We start from the raw sequence: 12,802 nt of genomic DNA, 5'->3' as shown, positions 1-12,802 counted from the left end.
GAACAGCCCTAGCAAAACTTGCTCTTGGTCTGGAGGAGGAGGAGTCAGTCTTACAGTACTTAGTGAAGAGTGAAGATTACGTACAGATGACAAAGTTGCCATCTTTGGTATACTTCTAGAGCCCACTCCCTTTCCAGAAAGCTCTAGAAGTAGCCAGAGCTCTGGTAGGGTGAGCTCTGACCTTGACAGGAAGGGTCTTTCTATGGTTAAAGTAACAAAAGTGGATAGCATGGGATAACCAATTAGAAATGGCCTGTTTTGACAATGGTTGTCCATTTTCCTACCTTTACAGGAAGTTAAAAGTTGAAAGTGGATTATAAAAGTTCTAAAGTTTTCATTTTGTCAATATATAGATTGTGGACATCCAGGGTATTCAGTACTCTCATTCTGGCAACATTTAGATTGTCTGTGGACATCCAGGGTATGCAGTATTCTCGGTCTTATTTTGTTGTTCAGGAAAGAATACATGGACATTAACAGTTTGACTTCAGGTAAATTCTAATACTACCTTTGGCATAAAGGAAGGGTTGGTTCATAGGCATACCCTGTCCTTATGAAAGGTGGTACAAAGTAAATGGGTATATGGTGACCATAACAACTTGCAGCTGAGACACTCCCCTAGTTGAAGTCAGAGTAGCAAATAATGCTGTCTTCCATGTCAAAAACTTTAAATCAGCTTGATGAGCTTAAGGAAAATTTTTGTGTTTATCTAGTTCAAAGTTTTAAGCTCCCACGGAGGAGTCAGCTGTTTTCCCAGGTTGACAAATAAGTATCCCGTTCAAAACTATTTTTACCCAAGATTATGATGAAAGGGGGGAGGGGGATCTAAAGGTGACTGGGCAAAAATGGCTGAAATATGAATCTTAGAGGCATACATAAGTCCATACTTAAAATAAATACATAAAGCATTAACTTATTTATTTTAATTCATTTTATTTTTAAACACCTTTATTGAATTATCACATGTGACACTGGCAAATTTATATTTATACAAAAGTAATCAAACTGTATTAACAAATTAATATTAAACTTTATACTTCCCAGATATTGCGGGTCCTTATTACATCACTGAAAACGGCATTTTCGGTGCACTTACGTCGAACATGCTGTTCATCGAACTGTTCATAGTGAGCTTGCGGTACAGTGAAGATTAAAAAATTTGCTCTTTCCTTACTGTAGTGTGATCTCGAAGTTGGTATAGTTAATTAGTGTGGGGGGCAGCCCCCCACAAGAGCAGAATTCAATGTACAGCATTTTTGATGAAATGCCGTTCGTTCAAGATAGTTTTTGCGGATGTAGTATAGACCCGATATTGCTATCATATAACCCAAGCAACATTACATAAATTATGGAATTCCTGACCCCTTCTTTTTTTTTTTTTAAAGATACATCTTTATTAAACCATCACTTATGACATTAGCAATCATACATTTATACAACTGAAAACAAACCATGTCAACACCATCCTAGCTGCAAGCACTTTACATCACAAACCAAACTGACACACTCCCAGTTGCAAACATTATACATCACTTATAATCTACCCAATCAGTTTCTCAGTTAAACATTACATAGTTCATTTAAATCCTACCTTCCTTTAAACCTTATTCCTCCCCTGTATGCACTGTTCCCACAATTCTCATTTTTTCCTATATAGTTTGGTCCTACTCTTATCTAAAGATCTCAATCCCAGTTGTTTTATCTCGGTTACTATATTTACTACCTCTAATACAGTTGGTTTAGATTTTGAGTTCCATTTTCTAGTAATTCGTTTTTTGGCAGCCACCATAATTAGACACAGCAAGGCCTTACCATGTCTAGGCAATTCCAATTCTGTATCACAGCCCAGAAAAATTATCTCCCTCATCACACCAATCCGCCCATACAGCATCTCGAACAGTGCATCCTGCTAGGAATCCTTAAAGACCGCCAACCCACCACACTCACAGAAAATATGTTCCCATTACCTCTTTCTTCTCCATCACACCTCCAACATTTGCTGTCTATCTGATCAAAAATTCTCTTGCAGTCTACCTGCAGTATAAAAGTATCTATGTAAACATTTCCCAGTAAAAATCCTAAATCATCTAGATTTTATTGCACGATTGGGAGACATACATATAGCCTCCCAATGTTTCTTTGTGAACTGCTTATCCAATCTCTCTCTTCCCAATCCTTTCTAACCTCCTCTGATTTACTCTTATAGTTATGCAACATTTTATATGCTCTACTAATTATTCCTTTTTCCTAATGGCAGCATCTGTTCTAGATTCTACTACAAACTCTACCAGCACTGGTCTTTTGTTTAGGACCTCCTTTTTCTTTCTCTTTGCCTATATTCTGATATCAGTCCTTGATAGGGAAGGCAATCTCTAACCTGCAGTCCAAATAAATTCTTGGCCTCTTCCCATTCTATTACCTTTCCCTCTAGAAATTTGCTCCCAATACCTTGGTTCCTTTGCCAGTTTTCTCCAATAAATTCCAGCCCCCTGTTGTCTATTGTGTCTATCCCTAACTGCAGTCATCCCTATCGTCAGAATCTTTCTCCTTTCCTGTGTTGGCTTAGTTCTTAGAATACTTTTTTCTACTTTATGGATATAATATTCTGTATGATTATTGTTATCCTCAAAGGCCTACATCTAAATTCCCAGTCTCTCCTTGTTTTTTGAGCTTCCCCCCTGTTTCAATATCATCCCTTTCCACTTTGAATTGTAGTTTTTCTGCTTGTGCTATGTATAGGAGCCTCAACTGTGTAGCTCTGAAATACCCATTCAAATTGGGTAATCCTAATCCACCTTGTTCTGCTGGAAGAATCATCTGATCTCACTTGAAACTTGTAGTCTTCTCCTCCAAGGTGAAGTCCTTCAGTTCTTTATCAACTGCTATCCACAACTTTTCCTCTGGTTGATAAAAATATGCCTGATCTGTGTACAAGACTAAAGGGACTAAAAACATTTTGACTGCTTGCATCTTACTATCCATACACAAACTGAGAAAATGGAAACTTAGTTCCTAAATTACAACTAGGCTAACTGCCCTTGTGGGTCATTTTAAGCCTAGCCAGTTACCCCATGTGAGAAATTAAACCGTGCACCTTGTGGCTATAAGGTAAACACATTAACCGTTATGCAAGCCAGATATTCCTTTATTATATTACCTTTTGTTTAGTCTCTTACCACATATCCTTAGCTGCCACACCAGAATCATTTTAATCCATACTCCTAAATACTTCATTTTATCATGTCCCTATAAATATGGATATTGCTGAACCAATTTGGGTAGGGGTACAAAATTTACCATTATTGTCTTTGTTTTAGCTTCACTAATTTTGTATCGCACAAAGATATGAAACTGTCTCAAAATGTTCTACAACACTAATGTCTCTTTCTGGTTTTGTCAGGTATAAAATACCATCTGCAAATGGAGCCAGCTTTTCTTGACTACCATACCAATTACATCCTTGATTTTCTGAGTCCTTTATTTTCTTTGCAGTGGTTCTAAATATAATGCAAATAAAGGGGAAAGTGGACACCCCTGCCTGGTTTCTCTCCTCAAGCAGAAAGAGGACCACACCCACTTTAATTTTCATCTCCAATCCCTCATATATCCTCCTAATAAACCTTACAATTTTTTCAGGAAATGCAAATGCTTCCATTGCCCTGTTCATAAAAGTCCCAGCTTACTCTGCCAAATGCTTTTTCTGCACCAAGACCCACCAACAGCAATGGTATTTTCTTATATTCTGCTTCCCTCTGGATCATCAATGTTCTGTTGAAGTTGTCAATGTTTCCCTCCCCTCCACAAAATCACACTGATCCATATCTATCAACCTTGGCATTACTTTTGTTATTCTTTTAGCCGTTAAATATACAGACACTTTATAATCATGGTTTAGTATTGAAATGGGTCTGTACGAAGCTGGTCTGTTGGATCTTTACCCTCTAGGTATTACAGCTACCACTGCTTTCTTCCAGAATGCTGGCACTTCTCCTCTTAAAATACTGTTAAACAAAACCTTCCAGATCATTATCAGTTTTCCCTCCTAGCTTCCAATCTTCCACAGAAATAACACCTATTCCCTGGGACTTTCATGTAGATTGGTTATACATCACAATTTTTATCTCATCTCCTTTCCTAACCGTTAGTAATTGAGACTCATCCAGCTCTAACCTTGGCATATTTAATTCTTTGACAAACATTTCCATTTGTATATTTCTTTTTGATTTCCAAATTTCTCTGCTTTATACAGACTTTCATAGAATTTCCAAAACATTTCTAATACTTCTCCATTATCTCTCATTACCTTCTTTATTACAGGTTCCCAAAGCTTGGTGACAGCAGTTTCTACTTTGTTGCCTGAGTTGTTGTGCAAAATGTTATTGTGCTCTACTGTTATCAAAAAACAGTTGCATAACAGCAATCTTTCAAAACTCATGTATATTATCAAGGTAATCCCTTACATTCTGCATAACATTTTGCAGTTGATCCTCTTCTTGTTCTGTAAGACTACCCCTATTCCGCAATATATCATGTCAGTCCCTCTAATTCTTATTACTTCTCAACCATAGCTCCCTTTATTTTACTTCCACCCTATTTTTAAACTCCACCTTCATTTTATCCCACACCCTAGCTATATTTTCAGCAGAAATTTTTACCCTCTAACAGCTCCTGAATAATCTCCATTACTTGTTCCTTTTAAAGTTCTTCTCTTTTCAACAAATAGGTGGAAAAGTGCCAGTAAATCATTTTTATTTCATTATCCTGTGGGGTTTTTTTTAGTTATTATTGGAGCATGATCTGAAATAGTTATTGAGTGGGAATCAAGACTTTCAATTACATGCACATGTTCCTGTGAAATGTAAATTCTCTCTAGCCTAGCCCAGTTGCTATATCTTGGGGAATAATATGTAAATTCACTCCAAGCTCCTATTAATGAATTCACATCTTCCATGACAAATATTTTCATAAATTTCTTTACAAATCTACCCTCCTTTGTTATATTTTCCCTTCTGGGCCCCCAGACATCTTCACTGTTGCAAATCACATTCCCAGTCCCCACCTTGTGGAAAACAAACAGTTTTCTTCCAGAATTTTCTTAAGCTCCATTACAGTAATTTTAGGTGGAACATAAATGCATGCCTCTGTAATCCTACTCTCTTGTCGGTAGCCCCTCAGCACTACAAATCTGCCATTACCTTTTCTAACCTCTTCTATCATCACTGTTGGAGCTCCTGTTGCAATTAATAGAAATACTCCTCTTTTCCTTTGTCCCATGTCCTTCGCTGAATAACTATCCTGAAAATCTTTATCAAATTCAAATGTTCTGTTCTTTCTAAGTGTCTCCTGTAACATAAATATTTACACTCCACATTTTAATATAGTTCACTACTCTTTCATTTTTGTATTTACCTGTGAAACCATTGACATTTAAAAACATTACAGAAAGCATCATTGCATTAAAAATCTATTAATCCCACCTTTTATGTACAATGCCTTTTTTGTTATATGTCTAGTTCCAGCTTTTGTGTTATATGCATATATTGTTTGACCGGTTCAACTTTTATACAGTTGTTTCTTGTCATATCCATTTAAGCCTAGGTCACATCTTACAAAACTGTTTTATTGAAAGTCCTCAAACAAAACAAAAAACACACCCCAATACTCCCTAAAATCTATTAGCTTAATACTACCACAAAAAACTATGCACATCTTCAAATACTGACGTTTTACCCTCCTAATAGGAACAAAAGTCCCAAACAGCCAAACACACAGACCTAAGTTAACCTAAAAGAAAGATTAAATATGCTAAGACACATGGCATATGCTAAGACACATGGCGCCGCCTGTGCTTCTACTAAGTGCTAATTGGTTTAGTCTTTTCTTTATAGCTCTCCTAGCTGGGAAAACACCTGAAATGCTTTCAGACATCATCTCCTAGCCAATTTCTCTTCTAAGTTTTTTTTTCTTCAGCCAATCACTCTCTACCACACTGTAGGCGGTTTTTCTGTATTAGATTGTCTCAATAAGACACGAGAACCAAGCAGCCAGTTTCTCTTGACAAGACTGTTTCCATGGAAACAAAGACCAACTTTTTCAATTACTTCTCTTACTCTTAAAATTTGTTACTAAATTAGTACTATGCAGAAAATGCCCAATAGCAACCAGAATACCTCTGCAAACACAGTAAAGGCAAACAAAAATCCAGAAAAAATGCTGAGGTTAGGCTCCAGTGTCCAAATCAAAGTAAAAAAGCAGTCTTCAGTCTTCAATAAAGGTAAAAAAGCAGACTTGAATTGAAGAATAAAAGTGTAAGAAGTCTTTCCTCCTTAGCAAGTATTTCATCAAAAAATGATTTTGTCCCTCCAGGGAAGAATACTTCGAATACAGCTGGGTATAGCAGTTTGAATTTCACACCTGTGTCTCAACATTCTATGAATAGTGGAATAAATGTGCTACTCTTCTGCCCAGTGTACAATGAGTAATCATTCTCCACAAACTCCCACTTTTAGCACTTTGTCTGTCTGCTACAGTTTTGTCAAACTCAAATCCTTTGGCTGGTAGAATTGCATCTCTACTACTAAAGGTCTAGGTTGCTTTCTCATAGCCATGTTTGGAGCATACACATGATATGCCCTTCCAACTAACAACAACTGCTGACTAATACCAGTCCAGTTGCTTATTTGTGCTTTCATAAATTTAATGCAGTCTGTTCCTTACAGCTCCTTTGGTATAGCTGAAAACCTCCAGTTTTCCCAGTGTGCTCTGTCCTCTAATCCTATTAATTGTTTAAACATCTCTTCTTGAGCAGTCTCATATTTAGCCAGCCTATTCTTCATTTCAGCTTTTGACTTTTGCAGCTTTATCACCTCATCTGAATATTTGTTTAAAGCTTCTTCCATTTTTCCAGCCTTTTGTTTGTGCTGACATACTCCATCAGCATTTCACTTATTTTAACCAGGTCTGTGAGCAGTTGTCTTGTATCTTCCTGTAGATTACTGGAATTCATGTCTGGAAGTTACACTGCTTCTTGCCAAACAGCTGCAGAACTTTCCCCAGTCAGTGTTTCTTCCTCACTTTTTGAAGCAGAATTTTTCCAGGTCCTCTGTATTTCTTTTTCCTGGCATGCAGGCAGTACACTTACTAGCCAGTTACTGAAATTTACCCATAAACACAAGTCTGCTGGCCTTCTCTGCTGAGTTTCTGTTTTCACACTGGGAGAGCTAGAGTTAAGCTGTTACTCAATATGCAGCCATCTTGGAAGTCCAGGAAAGGCCACAAGTAAATCAATTCACACAGATACTGAAACAGCTTCAACCATTAAAGGGTCTTTAGCAAAATGGAAGATGTTTTCCTGTTAGTTTCATAAAAGGAGCAAACAGGATTTTCCTAGCAGCAGGTTTCTTAACCACCTTTAAAGACCTGTTGCAAATCCACAAAAAAAAAAAAAAAAGGAAAAAAAAGACATTTGCAGGCTGGGTCTGTCTGAGATCCCTCATCCTGTGTGGATGTTTGCCTTTTGCCAATGTGAAGACAAAAGGAGAACCACTGTAATCTGGGCCAAAAGGGAGGTGCCAAGATTATTACTGGAGAGTCCTTCTGGGTCTTTAAAGATCATATGTAACCATTTTTACACATGCTTGCAGCCTCTTTCGGGATGACAGGATGGCTTACTGCTCTGAAGATCCAGTTTATTGGATATTCTGTTCCATTTTAGTTATTTACAGCTTGAAAACTTTGGCTCTCCATAAAATTACTAGGGCAGTATTTCCTGTATTTGCATAATCAATTTTGTCACTTTTATGATGTAAAGTTGGATCCTTCCAACACTTCCTGCACTAGTAGGAAGGGTCTCTTTCCTCTGCTTTTTAGTAGGTAAATATCATGTCAATGTTGCACACAAGCTGAGTGCAGTATGTCTATTTACTAATGGAACAGGGTTTGCATTAGCATGCATTTTCCAGGCAAAATGAACAATAAATTATGAAACTAATTTCTAGCGTTATTGTCCAACTGTAATCCTCTGTGATCCACCAGAAAAAATATATATATATATATATATATATATATACGGGATAAACAGGGTAAAATGTGTGGCAAAATCAGGGGTGTTCTGAAAAATCATGGGCAAATGAAAAATAAGATTCAGTTACATTAGGCAAAATTGGAGACAATTAACAGTTATGGAGTTTGTGCTGCATGTGAAGTGCTTGTGTGACAGTGAAACTGATGCAGCCTCCACATTTGTTTTCATATAAACGTAACACAGAATGCATAGCAGTTTGAAGACCAGATTAATCAACAAGATGCAACTATCTTAAAAACTGAAAATTAGATAAAAAATACAAGCCTGCCCCAACCTGAAAATCCTCTCTTTATATACGTCTTTATCTCTCTTGCTAACTAGGAAATGGACTCTGCTGACACTGACGTGATATCAGTACATCAGCATGGAAGCAGAACTTTGCAGAGTAATCAATAAGGGTGCAACATATTATGACTATGGAGGGAAATTGTGGGAAGAGATTTTCTTTCGAAAGAAATGTGAGAATGAAAACTTAAATGACAGAAAGACAGCCAAGGTAGGCAACTAGTGGGAAAATGCATTTTAAAAAAAAATACCTTTACTGAATTATCACATTATCACTTGTGACATAGGCAAACTATATAAAAAAGTAATCAACCCATATTAACAAGTTCACATTTACAAGCATTATGCATCACATATCAAAGAACAGCAATGATACACTGAAGCACGACTTCAAAAACCATCCAGTAAAAAGTTTATTTATAGGTTAGCACTTTCACCTCTAACGTGGCTTCATCTGACCATTAATACACAATCAAATCAAGTTAAACAGTTGAATACTTATATAAAAGACGCTTCATTAATTCAAACATTATTCCATTTACTATTGGTACTGATTTTGCATATATACATAGACAGATGACATCAGCAGCTCAGGTTAGGCAATTTAAAGTCACCATCCTTCTTAAAAAAGTACAGTTTTGTACCTACCATAAATGTAGATGTTCGAGTGTATACCCTGCTGCAGTCATCACACTTGGGTTATCCTGTCGTCAGGCGGTCCCGCAGTCGGCCAGAATTCCAAAGTCCTGGTCCGGCGTCGGTTGCTGTCGCTTCTTCCCTGATGTCGGTGCGCCAGGGGTATATATGATGCATCCAACTCCATTTTCTTCAGTTTTTCTTGCCCCAGATGTCAGGTGCCCCCAAAATAGGTGGTCAGTAAATAGTACCAATCTAAAAAGTTTAGCACAAGCAAAACATCCCTCCAGCTATAAGCAAAAACATCACAAAGGTAGAATCAGGTTTGAAGGTATTGTAAAGTTTTAGTTAGTTAGGTCAGAGGGGATGGAGGGAGGGTAACCTGGACTGCAGCAGGGTATACACTCGAACATCTACATTTATGGTAGGTACAAAACTGTACTATGTTCATCGTGTTACCCTGCTGCAGTCATCACACTTGGGTAGAATCCCAAAGCTAAGGATGGGAGGTGGAATCAAACAGGATTAGAGGAGGCTAGAAGGCCCTGCAGAACTGCAGTGGCAAAGCCAGCTCTAGTCTTAGAGTAAAGTGGTAAGTGGTAGTGTTTGGTGAAGGTGTGTACTGAACTCCAAGTTGCAACTTCCAAAATATCCTAGGTTGGCACCCCCCTGAGGAAGGCTGTAGATGTAGCTGCTGCCCTGGTAGAGTGGGGCCTTATGATAGCAGGAGCTGGTTTTCCATGATGGGTGTAGCAAAAACGAATACAATGTCCTATCCATTTGGAAATGGTCTGTTTTGATATAGCCTTCTCTTGTGAAGCTGCAGCATAGGATACAGAGAGCTGGTCAGATTTTCTGAAAACCTTAGTTTTATCCAAGTAGTAATGTAGTTGCCTGTGAATGTCCAAGGAGTGCAGGAGTCTTTCTCCTTTGTTCTGTGGATTTGGAAAGAAGGTGGGTAAGTGGATGGTTTGATTTTGAGCCACACTGGATACCACCTTAGGCATAAAGGAGGGATTAGTTCATAGAGAAACTCTGTCTTGATGGAAAATGAGGAAAGGCTCTACTGCCATTAGTGCCTGAAGCTCTGAGACTCTTCTGGCTGAAGTTATTGCTAGCAGCAGGGCAGTCTTCCATGATGTAAACTTTAGGTCAGCAGAGAAAGCTGGTTCAAAAGGAGGTAGCGTAAGTTTTTCCAGAACAAAGTTGAGGTCCCAGGCTGGTTAGGTGCTCTCCTGGGGGGCCTAATGTTTTTGGCCCCTATGAGAAACTGCCTTAGAAGCGGATGTGAAAATAAGGGAGGATCCGTGTTGTAGTGGGCTGAAATAGCTGAGGCGTGGATTTTAATAGATGAAAAAGAAAGTCCTTTGTGCAACATCTCAGTTAAATACTGTAGAATCTGAGGTATGTGAGGCTGAAGGGTATTTTGGCCTTTAGCTTGGTTCCAGGCACAAAACCTTTTCCATATGAGTAGGCCTTCCTGGTGCTGGGCCTCCTACCTTCCAGAATAACATCCATAAAGTACAGTTTTGTACCTACCGTAAATGTAGATGTCCGAACTGGATAGCATCTGCAGTCATAACAAATGGGTTGTCCTGTCGTCAGGCAGCCCTTCGGTCGGCCGGATTCCAAAGTCTGGGTCTGGCTTCGGCTGATGTCGCACTTCAACCGACATCATCTCTGCTGGTCTTCGGGTATAAAGGCATCAGCCGACGCCATTTTCCTCAGTGTTTCTTGCCCCAGATGCCAATTGCCCTCTTGGAAAGCTAAATTTTGGATAAATGCCAATGTTTCCAAAATAGTAGAAGGCAAACACAAAAAATAAGCATGTATGTACATATATACAAACAAATACACCAGAAGAGACTCCCCCCCCAGCTAGCTATTAGGAGGGTAAATACCCTAGGAGTACCACAGAGGGGAAGGAGTGACTGCAGATGCTATCCAGTTCGGACATCTACATTTATGGTAGGTACAAAACTGTACTATGTCCTTCATGGATGCATCTGCAGTCATAACAAATGGGTAGAATACCATAGCCAAACTAGGGGAGGAGGAATAAAAATTATGGTGTAGTTAGGATCCCTTGCAGTACAGCAGTGGCAAACCCTGCTCGGGATCTAGAATATAGAGGTAAATTATAATGCTTGGCAAATGTATGCACGGAGGTCTAAGTAGCTGCCTCAATAATGTCCTTGGTTGCCACTCCTCGTAAGAAGGCTGTGGTAGTGGCTGTAGCCCTTGTAGAATGAGGTCTTATGTTCTGTGGAATTGGTTTTCCATGGTAGGAGTAACAGAATCTTATGCAATTTCCTATCCATTTGGAGACTGTCTGGAAATTGCTTTTCCTTCCCTTACTGTTGCATAGGCTACAAAAAGCTGGTCAGTTTTTCTGTTACTTTTGGTTCTGTCCAGGTAGTAGCGTAACTGTCTATGTACATCCAAGGTATGCAGCATTCTTTCACCTCTGTTTTGTGGATTGGGAAAGAAGGTAGGTAGGTGGATTGCCTGGTTTAAAGACACTCTGGATACCACCTTAGGCATAAATGTAGGATTAGTTCTCATGGACACCCTATCTTGATGGAAGATTAGGAAGGGTTGCACTGCCATTAAGGCCTGTAGTTCCGAAACCCTCCTTGCTGAAGTAATAGCCAGTAGGAAAGCAGTTTTCCATGACAAGTGTTGTAGATCTGCTGTTGCTGCTGGTTCAAACGGAGGGAGTGTCAACTTTTCTAGTACAAAGTTCAAGTCCCATGCTGGTAATGGTGGTTTCCTAGGAGGTTTTACATTCTTGATCCCTCTGAGGAACTGCCTGAGTAGAGGATGTGAAAAGACAGGAGGATCAAAGCTGTATTCTGCTGAAATAGCTGATGCATGTATCTTGATGGAGGAATAGGACAGGCCTGTATGTAGAAGCTCTGCCAAGTACTCCAGAATGTTAGCAATATCTATGTTCGACATCTTTTCCTCTTTCAGTACTCCAAATGACGAACCTTTTCCATTTTCCTGCATAGTTCCTTCTTGTTGAAGGTCTGCGTGCTTCAAGGATAATGTCTTTAACCCTTTGGGAAAGGTCTGGGTTAGTTGCTGCTATGTGATGTTCCAGGCAGTCAGTTGCAAGGTTTTTAGGTTTGGATGTATGATGTTGTAGTTGTTCTGAGTTAACATCAGAGGCATCAGGGGTATTGACCACATTTTCTCCCGAGACATGCTCCTCAGCAATGGGTACCAGTGTTGTCTTGGCCAGTTCGGAGCTATCAGAATTATCCTTGGACGTTCCTCTTTGATTTTCAGTAGTACCTTGTGCATCAAGGGAAGAGGTGGAAATGCATATGCTGTCAGGCCTTTCCAGCTGAAGGATAGAGAGTCCACCTTCCATGCAAGTGGGTGTAATGTCCTTGTGCAGAATTTTTTGAGCTGGTGATTGAGTGGGGAAGCGAATAGATCTATTTGTGGCATTCCCCATTTCTTTGTGATGGCCTTGAAGATGTAGCATCCATTCGTGAGCATCCGAGGTGGTTCTGCTTAAAATGTCTGCTAGGGTGTTCTCTTTTCCCAGTACAAATATTGCCTGTAACTGGATGTTGTAGCTGAGAGCCAGATTCCAAAGGTCCAAAGTCATTCTGCATAGGGGTATGAATGAGTGCCTCCCTGTTTGTTGATGTACCACATGACTGTGGTGTTGTCTGTCCTTATCATCAAATGGCCTTCTTTGAGGAATGGTCTGAATTTTGGATTGCCAGTTTTACTGCCAGCATTTCTTTTGGTTTATGTGCAGGTGCAGCTGGTCCTGAGTCC

The 12,802-nt window shown here is 39.2% G+C and overlaps 1 protein-coding gene across 1 annotated transcript in view; it reads right to left on the bottom strand.

Annotated features, from left to right (window-relative positions):
• The window catches only part of LOC122794868 (PR domain zinc finger protein 2-like), a 993,012-nt gene that overhangs the window by 94,369 nt on the left and 885,841 nt on the right, over positions 1-12,802 (bottom strand). The window lies entirely within an intron of this gene.

The sequence above is a fragment of the Protopterus annectens genome, chromosome 2.part1, assembly GCF_019279795.1.
Source record: "Protopterus annectens isolate FY-2018-M chromosome 2.part1, PAN1.0, whole genome shotgun sequence".
Lineage (NCBI taxonomy): Eukaryota > Metazoa > Chordata > Ceratodontiformes > Protopteridae > Protopterus > Protopterus annectens.
Note: the sequence above shows the minus strand (reverse complement) of the source record. Positions and strands in the feature narration are given on the sequence as shown.